Here is a 15,799-nt window from a genome sequence, read left to right as displayed (position 1 = left end):
TCACTGGTGGTGCTCGGTGCTTCTCTCCACACAGGTAAGTGCTCATTTCTTTCTGTTTGCAGCTCACTGTCTAATGGTTGGTTGTGTGTGCAGGCTTTCGGTCAGGCCTCGCTTGTGTGTTTTGACTAAAAGGCTGCCAACACTGCTTTGGTGTTTCCTGCTTGTTTTAGGCCAATTTCTCCTGATATATATATATATATTTTTAAGAGTATCAATTGCGAATCAGCTTTGTTGTAGTGGCTGAGCTTATTTAATTTTTTTTCTGTTGGTTGCTTTTTGATACGTTTTTATGCTTTTCAAATCATCTTAACACATTTCACACATTTGTTTATAAACCGTAGAGATATTTCACACCAGCAGCTTGCTGTACGATTGTTGCATTCCCACTTTTAAACTGATGTCCACATACTGATGGTCAACTTGTCATGTGCTTGACAATATGGCTTCCAATGCTTGTCTGCTGTGTTGTTGTTGTTTTTTCTGTCTTGCTTTCAATGCTGACGTAGAACATTCACGTGTGTGTGTGTTACATATTTCCCTTGTGGTTGTTGTGGTTATTTTACAGCTCGCTGGTTGCCTATTGCTTTCTAGTCCAGAATAATATTGTTTTTTGGCTTCGAGGATGTAAACATGACTGTAATATTGCTCGCAGCTCATTCACGTAATCATTTCCCTGTAATATCGGCTTCGTGTAATCTCAATGGGGTTTTTGTTACACATGATAGGGTTTTTGAATTTTGCCCACATACTTCATATTAATCACATCATTAGAAATATAAAACTCAAAACAATGTGATGGTTTGCTTTACTGCACCTTCCTTGTCATTTTCAAGGTTGCGCTATACACTGATGGTCATATTTGCTTCATTCAGTGTTTGTGTGCTTGGAAATACAGCATCCAACCCTGCTTTAGTGTTTAATGATTGCTTTGTGGTTCTCTGCTTGCTACTGCTGTTGTCCTCTATAATAATTATGTCTATGTGCATTGATATTTATTTGGCATTGTTTGGCTTGTTGTGTGACTGCTTTCATGCTGCTGATTTATGTTGTTGTGAAATATGAATACTCATGTCTTAGTATTATGGGCTACAACATCTTTGCCTGGTTGTGGCCATGACTGCATTCTTGTACACATCCCATTCAAATCGTATCCCTGTGATGTTTGCTTCATGGGGAACTCAACACGGCCATTGTCACACACAAGGTAGGTGGTCACGCTCGCATTTTCTCACTGGAGGAACAATCAAAGACTCTAAGGCCGCTAAGCCGCAAGAGTTTTCATCTCTGCAGCTCGGGACCTCCAGCGTTTCTTCTCAAAGAGATAACTGTGGTATCAGCGCTCCGCTTTTAACAAAGCTAAGTGCTTATTCAAGGATTTTGCTGACATGCATATCATAAGTTGATGTCTTGGTAATGGTCATTAACCGTTTGTGTATTTGACAGTATGGCTGCTGATACTGCTTCGCTGTTGAATGGATGTTTAGTGCTTGTTGTTTTGGCTACTGGTTTCCTCTGTTGTCGTCTGTGTAGTAAGTGCAATGATTTTGTTTTGGCTGAGCATATTTTTTTTATATAAATACATATTTCTAATGTGGTTGCTATAGTTGCTTTTTTCGCAAGTGGAGATGGTGGATATTGTCACTCTTTTATCTTTTGGTCTCTTGTAGAGTGAAACATTATATATATATATAAAATATAGGCTTTATGGATGTAAACATGACTGTAGTTCATGGATTGTTTTTAGTTGTTAACTAATAATAATGTGAATGGACATCTATACCACTGACTCCATGAGAAACCCAGTGTGGCTTTTGTTACACACAAGCTAGTTTGTCATGTTCACACTGTTTCTACACACTTCATATCCAGCTAAGCAGTAGATGTATTCAGCTCAAGGCAAGTTTATTTGTATAGCACATTTCAACAACAAGGTAATTCAAAATGCTTCACATAAAAGCATTAAGACAGAAGGCAAAATAAAAGGAGATTTAAGAACATTCATTAAAACACTAAAACGCAGTTTAAGAAATAAAATACAGTAGTGAAATGGATTAGTATCCTTGAATCAGGTTCAATTAAAGGCAGCAGCGAACAGAAAAGTCTTCAATCTTGACTTAAAGGAGCTGAGGCTCTCAGCAGACCTGCAGCTTTCTGGGACTTTTGTTCCAGATATGTGGAGCAGAAAAACTGAACGCTGCTTCTCCATGTTTAGTTGTGACTCTGGGAAGAGGAAGTAGGCCGGTCCCAGACGACCTAAGGGGTCGGGATGGTTCATAAGGTAGCAGCAGATCAGAGACGTATTCTGGCCCTCAACCATTCAGTGCTTTATTAACCAACAGCAGGATTTTAAAGTCAATTCTTTGTTGGACAGGAAGCCAGTGCAAAGACCTCAGAACTGGAGTGATGTGATCCACTTTCTTGGTCTTAGTGAGGACTTGAGCTTAAAGCAAATTGCTTTCTTTATTTTATGATTCTTTCATTTCATTCTTGCTCACCTTGGCTTTGTTCAATCAGTGTTTTGTGCTTCGCAATATGGCTGTTGGGCCTGCTTTACTGCTCTACTGCTGTCCAATGTGTTCAATTGTATGTAATTACCTGCATCTTTTCAGCTGTTTTTGATGCTTTCATGCTGCTGGTGACGGTGAAATATTGACTTCATGGGCACCTCGACGTCATGGATATAATCACAACTGCAGTCTTGCAGGCAACATCATTTGTGGCTTTTATCGCACACAAGAGCAATTCAGCCAACTATTAGAAACATAAATAACTCATTGTGTTAACTCTGGCATTATGTGACAGCTTGCTTTACTTCTTCCTTTGCATCTCACCCTATACTGTATATACCAGCTCTGCACTATTGTACTACATGACACTTCAGGTTGCTAATGTTGTACAATAATTTATTTCTGGTCCTTAAGTCATTCGGATGAACCCACGGCTGGAAGTCTCATGATAACGAGCATGTGACCATTGTGTCTTGGGGCGCTGCAGGGGTGACATTGAGCAGATTCTGTGGAGCTCCAAGGCGATACGGACTTACAACCTCAGTGAAGTGCCCGAGCAAGGGGAAAGCAGAAGAAATCCTCTTTCTTCTTTCCCCTAACACGGGACTGAGCTGGCAGTAGTACAAGGCTAGGATGAATGGAAGTACATCAGAGTGGAGGGATGAGATTATCCTGGTTGGGATTTGGATTGGGACTTTGAGGAAATGCTGAAGGTGGGAGTACAGACGAAGTTCTCACCTAAGCTACTGCAGGCTGGTATAGAGCAGTCGACTGAAAGATGAGAGAAAAGCCAGCGATATATAGAAAGTTCCCATCGTTTTCTCTGTGCTGAGAAATGGACAAAAGCTGTAAGTGTGTGGATGTTACAAATCGTGTGTGTTAGAAAGTGTGAGATATTGGGCCAGCCGTATGCAGTTAATTCCAAAATGGTACAGAAAAGTGCTACATATACATGGTATGAATACTCATGTGGTAATAAAAGCAATTATTTGTGCACAATTAGACATTTTGTTGGTTCAATTAATTATAATTCCTATGTTGATGCATGTAATAAGAAGCCCAAACAAACAGTTTAGTGTGCGTGTGCATCTTGGAATATTTCAAGGACCAATTAAGCCATCCTCTTAACTTTCTGGGGTTTGCGTAAGCGGAGTTCTCCAGGGCTCATTGGTACAGCAGGAGCATGTAAATCTTGTGTCTCTAACCGCGTGACATTGCTGCCGGTGCAGTGGAGATTATCAAATGGCAAGCATTACATTATTAAGAAAAGTCGTAGTTACTGCGACATTGTGCTGAGTGCTGAACACAGAGTCCTGCTACATTAGCAGCCTCTCAAAAAGTACATCATTAAATTTTCACAACTCGTCCCAGCTTTTGTCGTTGCCGTGACATATCCATTCAAGTTATTGTCATTTGAAGTAACAAAATACATGGCGGAGCAGGATTTAGTTTTCACTTTTTGTTTTCTGTGAGCCAGTTGTTTAAACCACATAGATGGATCTGCTCAAGCAGCAAATTTGCGAATAACACCGCATGTGGGGTTGGTATTTTCAAGTTTATGGGATGACTTGATTTATGTATTATCCTCTTGACCCTCCTGATACGCTGCAAATCATGGTTCAGCAAGATTTCTCACATCGACTGTTTTGGGACAGGGCCCACATAAAGCAAATATCAATTTCAACACCTGAAATCTATTGCATTGTACAGAGATATAGCTCCGTCTGCGGGCAGATGAACAGTAATATAAACGGTATATACATTACATACAACACGCATTATAAAATGCTGTTCACTATGTACAAAGTCACAGGATGCGTACGGTATGTACAGAACAGTTGTGGTTGTTGAGTGAATAACTGTTTATACAATTTTAAAATAAAGATTCAGTCCACTTTAGGAACAATCATGTCATTTTGAACTTTGCATAGCAGTACATGGTTTTACAATTCATCTGTTGAATGTTTTCAATGCTCTAGTTGCACGAATCTCAAACCTCAACAGACTCCTTAACGGCTACGGATGAACAGTCCAGGCTGTACTTTGCTTGAATAAACTGAGGTTAGCTGCTGTCGTGTAATTTCCAGAACTCCACGGACGCTTATTAATTATCTCACACATTCATTTTTTTTCATTCAGAATCTTAATTGGTAGGGATGAATTTTCTAAAGGGGCACAATTGTTACAAATTTCTGTATCCAGCCAATTAGTGGTGCTTTGATCTCTAACGTGGACCAATCACAGCTTTTCCCTCTCACCACCGATCAGATTGCTGGATAGAGATTTTCAGCCAGAGACAAAAAGGCAGTGGAAGTTGAGTAGAGGTGGCCTCCTAATTAGCAGGGTGAATGGTTATTTCATGGCTATCTTTAAACATTTATATGCTCGGAGTCCTGCTGTCAGTGTGGGAACAAGGAAGCTACATTATGTAACAGCCTCAAAATGGACCAAGGTTTCTTTTTCCTTTTTCACTCTCGGGAGTCCATGGCAGCAATCAAATAAACATGTCTGCTTCTACTGTAACTTCCAGGAAAACTCTAATGAGACTTTGAGGAAGATCTCGCAAGTGCATCAGGTAACCCCTATAGTGATTAAATGGCAGCTTCCCTTTGGCCATGACAAACTCTCTATGACCCGAAAGTGGGGAGTAAAAAAAGTAAATGACTGCATTTGAATTGTAGATATTTCAATAAAGCAAAAAAAGTCTGCATGCATTATTTATTTATGACAATATTATAATTAAATGCATTAACACAAAATAGTCCTCTCTAATTATTCAACTTCTGTGTTTTCGTGAAGGAATGTCATGTAGTTTGTTGAAAACAGGGAGGTTGCATGCATAACTGAGCAGCAATATTTCCATAATGGGACCTAAACTGTATTCAAAGGGGTAGAAGGTTATAAAAAAACATTACAGAAGAGACAGTGACTTATACGGAGACTCCAAACACAACATCTGCAGCATATCTGAATTATTTTTGCCACCAAAAATCTCAAACTGAAATAATAGTCATTTCAGGCAAAAGGCTATGTCTGCTTTTGTAACAAGATAATTGCATTGTTCAGTATAGCCTTCAGTGTTCAGTGTCCAAATCGGATTTATACTTGAGGAGATATTCATGTAGACAGACTGTTAGTGGTTGTCTTTTTCACTTGTACTCATCCTGGGAATCATGCAGTGCTAACATATCTTTTTAGTGCTAACTCAATTGCCATTATCACACCCACATGAAAGAGTAACTGCACACTTAAAAATGTGTTTTTTACCTATAAACTAAGTGTTATAGCTTGTGTAAAAACAGGACTTCTATGAACAAAATTTCTGAAAAACAAAATCTGCATTCCATGGTTTAAAATGGCTCAAAACGCCATCTTCAGTTTTAAATCAGCCCGGATCTTGCAAGTCCAATCCTGAAAAGGTCTGCTGTTGATAATAAATCATGATAACCCCTTCTAATCAGACCCCCTCCTCACCTCCCTCCACAGCATCTATCTTAGCTGCAGCCTTGCGGAACAATGCAACGTAGGCTAAATAACGTTATGGACTGTTTAAGGCCACCTTCCTGATATGTTGGCTAAACTAGCTAGCATTAGCTAACTAGCATATCTCAACTCTTTCCCCACTTTCATATCTCAGCATCCTTGTCGACTTTTTTTGCATTTTTGAAAATCATGCAGCGGGTGGACTCAGACCTGGGGGCACAGCTACACATGAAAGATGTTCCATATATGACCCTGCAAGACGGATAGTTCTCTTACCAGAATGGCAGCAGTCGTCTCATACCCTCGTATAAGATTTTGGGTCAAATGAATGGACAATGGCATCTATTACCTAGATCAGAACAGGACATTCAATCAATGGAGTAATTAAAGGTAATTTAAGGCCTCAGCTGGAATTGATTCTATGTATTATGCAGCTGTGAATTCATCAAATGCAAGTGGTGTGGAGGAAGATGCCTCATGGGACGCGTTTGGGGTAAAAAATAGGAAAGTTCTCTCCACAGCATGCAGACCATTAAACTTGGAGAGGTTCAGGCTAACATCTCAAACCGCTTCCTTGGGGCTGCCAGCAAGACTCAACTCTTCTCAGGGAGGATTCTCCAACAAACCGTTTTACTGTAAATTTATTCCAACCAGCTGTTTTGGGTGTGCTCAAAGGTTGAAGACGTGAACCTTTCCACCTATAGAAATGTGTGCAGTTATGTTTTCCTTCTCCAAAATCCAGTTTGTCTTTAACTCATTATTTGAATTACTTTGACACATATGCCATGTTGGTATAGTTTTTCTCATAATTGGGACAAGATAATTCAATGCATCATAGAGAACTTTCTATTGCAGCCAAGGCTAACTCTAACTTCTCTAAAGCGCTCTGTCGGTGTAAATACTGTGGCAGTGCTACGTTTTGTCCTATCAATATTGCAACAAAGCCATCGCCACCACCGCTGCACTCCAACGAAGTTTGAAACTTCTGACTGTCCATGAGCGAGCTCTATCTCCAGGTAAGATCACAGATTGCATTGATCTCTCATTCACACGGAGGAACTAATGATAAAACAGCCATGCCTATTTTGTTTCCATCTATAATGCAGCAGCGTCGGCGAGAGTGTTTGCCTGACTCTTGCAGGCTTTCAACTTAGATTGCAGAAGCTTTCACAAAATCTGTACCCTCCAGCATCTGTCTCATTGTTAGTCTGCCTCTATTTTAAGTGTTTTATGACACCTAGCAGTTGGCAGAGATGGAAGGGAGGTAGAAATATCCTGCTGCTGAATTAATGCAAGAGATGGAAGAGCACCGCCGGCTATTGTCCACACAAACAGAATTTACACGGGTGTCAACAACAAAGAAAAAAATGTCACTATTCATACCTGCAAACTAGTCGCTTTACGCCGAAAATCCACCGCTTTGAATTCAAAATATGTCATCCGTGTGAATGGTGTAGAGGGTTTTTTTTAAACTGAGGGGGGGGGGATGCTGAGTGATAGAGAAGCCTGAGGCAAATGCCTCTTCAAGCAAATGGAGTGACATTACAAATGCAATAACAAACCACCTATGTAGGGCATGGTCCCACTACAGACGGTAGAGATAGACCCGTTTAGAGCAATGATTGAAGCACTGGATTCGAGATCGGTCTTTCCGGAGCGAAAATACTTAAGACAAACTGCTATCCCAACATTCCTACAACAGAGATGCAAGCTGGAAGCGGAGCTACGTACAGTCACTAACTTTTCGACAACACCTGTGGTCACGGTCAAGTTAATTTTGATTAAAAAAAGAAAATTGCTTAGGTACTGAGGGAACATAGGCCTGACTCCTTTTATTTGTAATGCTTTACTTAAAGTACTTTGAGATCCTAATATCTTGAGTGCAAGCATTGCCACACAGACTTATAAGTGCATGAATATTGCCACAGGCACATTGTAACTTTAGTATTTATGGTAGTGGGTGGAATCCCAGGAGTAGTAGTGGTAGCGCAGGTTGACACCATAGATGCTGTCATTATATCGCGTCTCTCATGAGATTTTCATGAGGTTTCCATTAGCCTGAGAGTACGGATAACGGCAGTTTTGTGCGTGTTGTTTGGATAAAAGTGTCTGCAATTTTCAGTGGAGAGCAGTAAGGAAAAAATAAATCACGTCAAACATAAATGCTATTATTAAACACCCTGAATAAATATGAATTTGAGCAAGCACTAAGGTTTAGTATCAACATTTGGGGGAATACATTTGATGTGATGGGATCTGGGCACGCTCCCCCAGGACATTTTTAACATCAAAAACTTAATTTCTTTCATTTTTGTGAAAGAATTTCCACCATAAATTGGTGGAGATGTCTTTATCTATGTAAAGGAAAACATTGAATTCAGGTGACAGTTGAAAAAAAAATATATAATGCAACACAATGCAGTGAGGCTCTCAGGCATTCTGTATTCAATTTCCTGTAGATCAACTTTTCTCATTTGATGTTTGATCCCTGCTGAGTCAACACACGTCAACATCATTTTCGCTTTTGTCCACTTTTGTGTCTTTTGTTTGGAGAATTAATAACCTCTTTCAATGTGCAAGTGGCGCCTATTCAGCTCAATAATCCATTGATTCATTTAAATTTATTCAAAAACCCTTGGACTTCTAATAGCTCCTTTGTGTTTCAGCAAGATTTCTGCTCAAAACTTTTTGCAGATTCAAAACATTTTCCACATATCCGTGTTATCAAGAATAAATTGTTATAATATGTTGAGGAAAATATAATGAGCATAAAGTAATAATATTTCAAATTGAACCTGCCCTACAGTCTGCTGTGCTCAATGTTCCCATTCAGACTGTGTGACAGACGCATAATTCTGTTTCCTTCAGCTCTTCAGGTACTAAAGTTGTTCTCTTGCGAATATTCGGCTGTATGTGAGCAGCTGTTTTTAATAACATTTTGACTTCTTGGTTCTTCAGAACTAAGCGAGAAAAGGACATTCTGCCAGTGATATGCTAAACTCCATCTGAAGCACTTCGTGAGATCATTTGAGCTCTCGCCAAAGCAACTACTGAACTCACTCTGAGAACCATGCTGCCGAGGTGTGCCTCCTCCAAACACCTGTGACGCAACACTCCTCTCTGAGGCGCAATGAAGTCAATGACAAATGTGGGCCAACATCACAACAAGTCAACAGAAAAAATCTTTGGCTGGGGAATCATGAGAGGGTTGCCTTCATCTGGGTGGTCAGTCCGCGTTCGTGCCTCTGCTTCGAATTCGTGACGTGAAGGTTGACTCGGTCCGCTGAGGCTGAGGCAGCCATCGTGGTGGTGCCGTGGGTGCCAGATGGCGCAGTCTCATTGATTGCGTGGATGAGTGAGAAATGAAGGAAACCGGAGGTGTGACATGATTGAATAAAGCAGACTTTGGGAGAGGAAGCTATATTACTTTGCTCTGTCATAAGTGGAGCTGAGTCAGTAGCTTCTGCTACTTTTACAATATTATTTTATACTATGAAGTGTATATGATATATGTTCCATAGATTATGCCTAATCTGTACCTGTATGTTATACCAAAACAGTTATATCCTGTACATCCTCCTTAGACTTTACCAATACTGTAAAGTACTTTAACCCTGAATACATTTCAGTCTAAAGGCCTATTCACACCAACATTTGACACATTGCTTAATTTGAAATTATAATTGGACCATTATTGGACCATTTTATATATATATAGATATATATATATATCTATATATATCTAGCCACTAGATATTGGGCCCCATGCTGATGTATTTTACAGTACATGGGTCTGAAAAATCTATTTATTTATGATGGATTTTTAACTCATAGGTTATCACGCTAACAGATTATTAATGTTGCAGTTGCTGTCTCATTAAATCTGTCAAAAGCATGTTTATAATCTAACCCAGATTTAAATGCCTATTACAATATAGGGATTCTGTATATGAGACTCTATTGAACCTACTGTATTTTTTTTTTTAAAAAGTAGCTATTTGTTTTTCATGGTTTATAATATTAGTTTGAACTGTTATGCCTATCTACACTTAACATATTCAGCAGTGTGAGGATAATTGTTATAGTAAAAAAGGACAAACCTCTGGTCACCCACAGTTTTAGTAGCAGCAGTAGCAACACCTTGGTTACACATATTACAATATTAATATTTGTGAGAGCATCCCAAAAAGACGCAAGGCTATTACACTAAAGGTTGAATCTGTTCAGCAAAATAAATGTGTCCCTTTTTCAATGTTGAAACCACCACAGAGCACCGCACTTCTGCAGCGATGACCATGCTTAATTAATGGGAAGGATGTTTGGTTTTGCACAAGTGATTTTAAATTGACTCTACAACTACTTTTGATATTCACAACAATCAAATACAATACAATGTGCAGCACTCCGAATGATTTGTGCAGCCCAGAGTTAAACAATTCTTCTCTGCCTCAGTTTGACTTTGATAGAAAAACCTTTTTGAAGTGAAGAAGTGCAGTAGAATGCAGAAGTCACTGGAGATTGTAGTTAAAAGTAAGTGAACCACATCATGACTTCGGTGTGCTACTTTTGTAAAACCACCCAGGACACAGCAGGCCATGTGCCAAAAAGGGGGGGGGGGGGGGGGGGCATGGAGAGGAGGCGGAGGCGGTGGTGGGTGGGGATGGGGGGGTGGGGGTAGTTTGAAGCATTGATAGAAAGACCAGCAAAGACAAAAATCAATATTTGCAGGGTGGATGAAAATTCCCCCAGCTTCCAAAGCGGTTGGAGGGGTTTGGCTGCTCTCCTGCCTGCTGTTTTCTACGCTGGCTGCCCTTCATCTCTTGCCAGAATCCCTCATTCAACGCTTACTTCAGAGCTCTTTATCATACAGATTGAAACGGAGGGAATCGGCGAGGACTGAATCATATGTGGTTGGGAATCTGGTGGTCCACCACATGGTCGTGCACCTACTTCACACCATGTGACCTTTTCTATTGTACCCCATTAGCACCATTGTGCATGTGGGTATCAGTCTGTGTGTGTGTGCGCCTCAAGCTTATTGATGCATTGGCGTCCCAGTCACTGCTGCTGTTACCTACAGAGCTGATAAATGAAGGCCAACTTCCCATCCTCCACCGGGATCCTGTTGCTGCCTCTGGCTAGTTCCTGTGTATTGATGTAGAGACCTAGAGACCAGTGTCGCTTGTGCCCTTTAACCCCACCTTCCAATTTGCCTTAAGTGTATGGTAGGCAGTACTGATAATTTGCTGAATTGCACTACTGCATAAAGTATAACCTTCCCGAGTCCTGAGAAATTAGCCTATCAATTGCACTATGGATGGGGGAAAAAAAAGCATTACTTAACCCTTTGGATAAACTCAAACTGTTAAACCATAAATCCGTAGTGTTTCCAACATGTCGAAGGCACATAGCGAATGCAACACATCAGCCATGTATCTCATTCTTCATTGGTCATGTTGTCACAGTGGGCATTTGTCAACATGTGGCCGTGATGGAGGGTATGGGCTAGTGGGGGTGCATTCTGGATTTTTGACCGGATAAATCTCCAATGGCAGCTCCCGGTAGGTTCTGCCAAAACACTCAACAACAAGCCAGCAACTGCATCCATGTAGGAGCCTCCTTATTGGACGAATCCTTAGCCACGGGCGAGGAAAAGTTCCCCACATCTCAATTTCACAATGACAACAGCGCTGCTGTAAGGATAATTGTGGATTTGCCGCCCATAGCATAGAAACTGACAGGAGAGGGAAGGAAAGTCAAAGAGAGAGAGCATCGGAGTATTGAATATGATAAACCAATCTCATAACCACTCTAAAGCAACATTTACTTCTCGATTGTAATCGCCATTTTATAATGAACGTTAAGTCACAAAATATCTGCTCTTCAAACCGCACATTTTGATTGTATTAAATTCTGCCAGAGCATGAAAGTGCACTTCCAATATACATTATGCTATTAGCAATTCTCATTATGTTATACTCCCCCATGAAATCCTGTCAATGTAAGTAATAATAGAATGCATTTAGTCACATTCAGCCTGGATGAACTAGAATCCTGATGGGGTGTAATCTAAGTCTGTGAACTGTTGAGTCCTCCTTTCCAATGTCTATAAAAATACCCCCAAATCATTGTTTATTTGGACATGTTTGGTTTTTGAAAAGAAACTAAAACTATAGATGTAGCCTACTTTGGAGGAAATAGCTGGAATGTAGTAATGACATTTTTCTCAAATCTTTCTGTAGTTAGATGATGAAAATCTCACCAAAGAGTTGTCATTATTGGCAATCGGAGGATGATGGCACATTTGATATTTTTCCTTACCTGTGATTACATAGAGTCGATTGCTTTAAAGACAGCTAGGTTTCGACTATACGATAAGTTCAAGCTGGAAAAAACAATCATGTCTTCTGGTAAAGTACGGGGTGTTACTTCCTCAACCCTCTAAAACATAGCGGAACAGTAACACGAGTAGTGACGATTTAAAAGTCATGTAATGTCAGTTACACAACAATACGTATCTGAAGTTTGCTAATTTTTCGTAACATTTGGTTTGCTATACCAGACCAAGTAAAGGTGTAAGCAGAAATAAACCCGGCTTGTATTGAATTGAGCCTTTCATTGCTTGTACATTTGACTTCTCAACTTTGTTTGACTATATCTTTCTTCAAAAGTGACAAAGTCTGGCTTTAACCTGCTGTGTGTTTACAATAGTTGGTCATGTTTTTTTTTTATTTTATTTTTTTAAAGTAGGCAAAGTAGGTTACGTTACAAATTATAAATGGTGCCCATCGTAAAAGTTTCCATACCTGCCCATCCCCCTTCATCATATAATGATGATATTCATGTAACTGCCTTCAGCCCTATTGGCAATTCAGATTCAAAGTCAGATTTTGATTCATGTGTACAGTCACCCTGCTCCCAAATCCAACCGCTGATTGGAGCAACTGCAATAGAGCAGGTGCTGTCCACCACAGCAGTGAATCACCGGACCTCTCGCCCCGCGCGAGAAACATCACCTGATTCAGAGCGCTCACCCTCTCACTCCTGCAGATTTCTCGCAGGCCCATTGAACTCGTCTCCCTGCCTCCTACCAGCTGGTGTCTCCACCACACACCAGATGGCTCTGCTCGCCTGAAAAACGTTTACCCTTTCAGTGTGAACGTGACAGATTCTTTGCTGAGCATTTGCATCCTTTACCACCAGTATGGAGGTGGCATTGTGGCTCAGTGGTTAGCACTGTCATTTCACAGCAACAAGGTTCACTCCTTGTTTCTGTGTGGACAGTTTAATGTTCGCCAGGTTTCCTCCCACCATTAAAAGACCAGTAATTGATTTCTTTGCTCGCTGAGTGTCTCTGGCTCTCCATGTTTGCCCTGTGAGGAGCTGCTGCCCTTATCCTCATCCCTTGACTTCTACCCAAAGTATTCTGGGATGAATTCCATCCCGGATTAGGAAAAATAACATTCACGTTCACAGGGGAAAGTTTGAGTAAAGTGGATATTCGGGATGTCCCCCTGACACTGAACATGGCAAGCATCCCCAACGACCCACAGATCCATTGGCAGTTGACAAAGTCTCTGTAATCATATTTAAGAATAATAATACACAAATAATGGTGTGTGTGTGTGTGTGTGTGTGTATATATATATATATATATATATATGTACACATATGGTATCATTTACTTATACTTTTTCTAGGCCTTTTATTATCTAAAAAAATGCATTCCACACAAAATGGGCAACGGCAACTGCATGAATACAAGGACTTTGGACTTGCTGCATTAATATAACCTTGAACCTGAGGGAGAGCTTATTCTATTTCAGACAAACGGACGAGCATTTCAAAGAGAGAAATCTCTCATTGAGTAAAATTACTCATGTAGGCCTTTGTTCCAATTTGATTTTCAAAATTGCTTTGTACTGAGCACCCACAGTCATGCAATGATAAAAATGTGTAATGACTAAATCAATAATACGCTAGAGAAGTTGAACTTGTATTGGCGGAGTATAAAATGAACTAGATAAATCAATGAGAGAAGATTAGACAGACGCACTTTACAATGCTTGAATTAATGAATTAGAAGCTCATAAGGAGATATTACAAAACCCATGTTACACATTTTCACAGACTATATTGTTAGATTGTCAGTTAATAATTACAATATTAAAACATCAGTATAGATGTGGACATTTTAAGAAACATTCTTGTCTTTTTTTGCTCTTGTGTCCCCGAACCTATCCTGTAAAAATGTGTCATCTTTGCTGCCTATCGAACTATTGCACTGCAGGCAATACAACATATAGCAGCAGACTACCTTGTTTGATACCCAAAGATACTTTTAAGGCTTAATTTAGAAATAACAGGGCCTCTACTAACAAAAGTTCCCTTGTGCCAAATGCTCATATAATAAGACATACTGGGACATGACAGCTAGTCGCCACCTAAAGTTACATGGTGCACGCAGATGCTCCGATGCGGACACGGCAATAGACAGGACAGGATGTGAGATCACATAGTTGTAAGACCTTTCTACTATAACAGCCTTCTGACCTTTTCTCACTGTCAAACCAGTGGCTGAAACACAGACACTTTATTAGCAATGTGATGTCAAGGACCTAATCTGTGTCAGGACTGTGACTAGTAAAGTTCAAATGTCATGCTTTTAATTACACATGCAAGCAATGTGAACATTAATATATTCTGTTCTTTGCCTTTCTTTTCGCTTCCCCAACTCTGAGGCAGTTGGATTCACGTAGAGCTGATTCTTTTTAAAGGTTATACAGGTATTTACATGTATTTATATACGGCTACTTTATTATATACATTTTCAATTCTAATAAAATAGTTTTGACTAACAAGTTCAAGTTGTGATTCGCGAAGCATGTACATTTTACGACCACTTGCCTCCGCTTCAAAACAACATGAATATGACAATAGAGAAACTTGCCTTGTCTGTCCGTGTCCCGCCCCCATATGCTCTATCCGTGTGTTCCTCAGCTGAGAGGTTGTGTCCTACAGAGTAGAGAGCGGAGGGCTGTCTTCAGTGTTGGAAAACGTGTGTGGCAGCAACTTGACAATTTAATTAAAAGTCCACTGAAAGCACCCCATTTTCTATATACACCACACAGGCGTTTATGGGTGTAATGGATGAACAAAAGATCATCTTTAGTTACTTTGGGCTTTTTACAGCAAAGACACCTTAAAACAGGCAGTGTTAAAGTGACAGGCCTGTTATGAGGAACATGTATGCTTTGCCTGCGCCTCACATTGTGATTTACAGTTTAAAATGTCTGAGAACAAAGCTGATTCTTTTTGCCATTTACCAATTATGCGACATAATGGTCAGATGCAACAAATCTGTTTTTTGAAAATAAAATATGAATTTATATTAAAATATATGTTTGTGTGTAAATCTGTATGATCATATTTTCAAATATTTATTTTATAAATTAAATTTCAAACCAATACATGGGCTGGATAAGACATTAAATTCAATTAGTAATACATATTTAATAAGGCGTAATGATTCTTAATTACAAAATGACTTATCGGTCAGTAATAGGTGTGGCTTTAATAGCTATTTACAGACTGTGGGCCTATATTCTTGAGAATAATTCACTAAGTTTACAATCCGATGGGCCAAGAAATACAAGATCGGTGTTTGTGATGGAATAGTGGCATTAGAATGAGCAAGAAGCCACCAAATTTGGGCTTTTAGTGCCATTATTTTCTCCAGGGTGGTCATGCCCCCGGACCCCCCCTAACTTCTTTTGCCCACTGGCTGGCTTCACAACATCCTTGTGGAA

Source organism: Pholis gunnellus (assembly GCF_910591455.1).
Source record: "Pholis gunnellus genome assembly, chromosome: 7".
Classification (NCBI taxonomy): domain Eukaryota; kingdom Metazoa; phylum Chordata; class Actinopteri; order Perciformes; family Pholidae; genus Pholis; species Pholis gunnellus.
The sequence above is the reverse complement of the archived record's forward strand: the minus strand, read 5'-3'. Positions refer to the sequence as shown.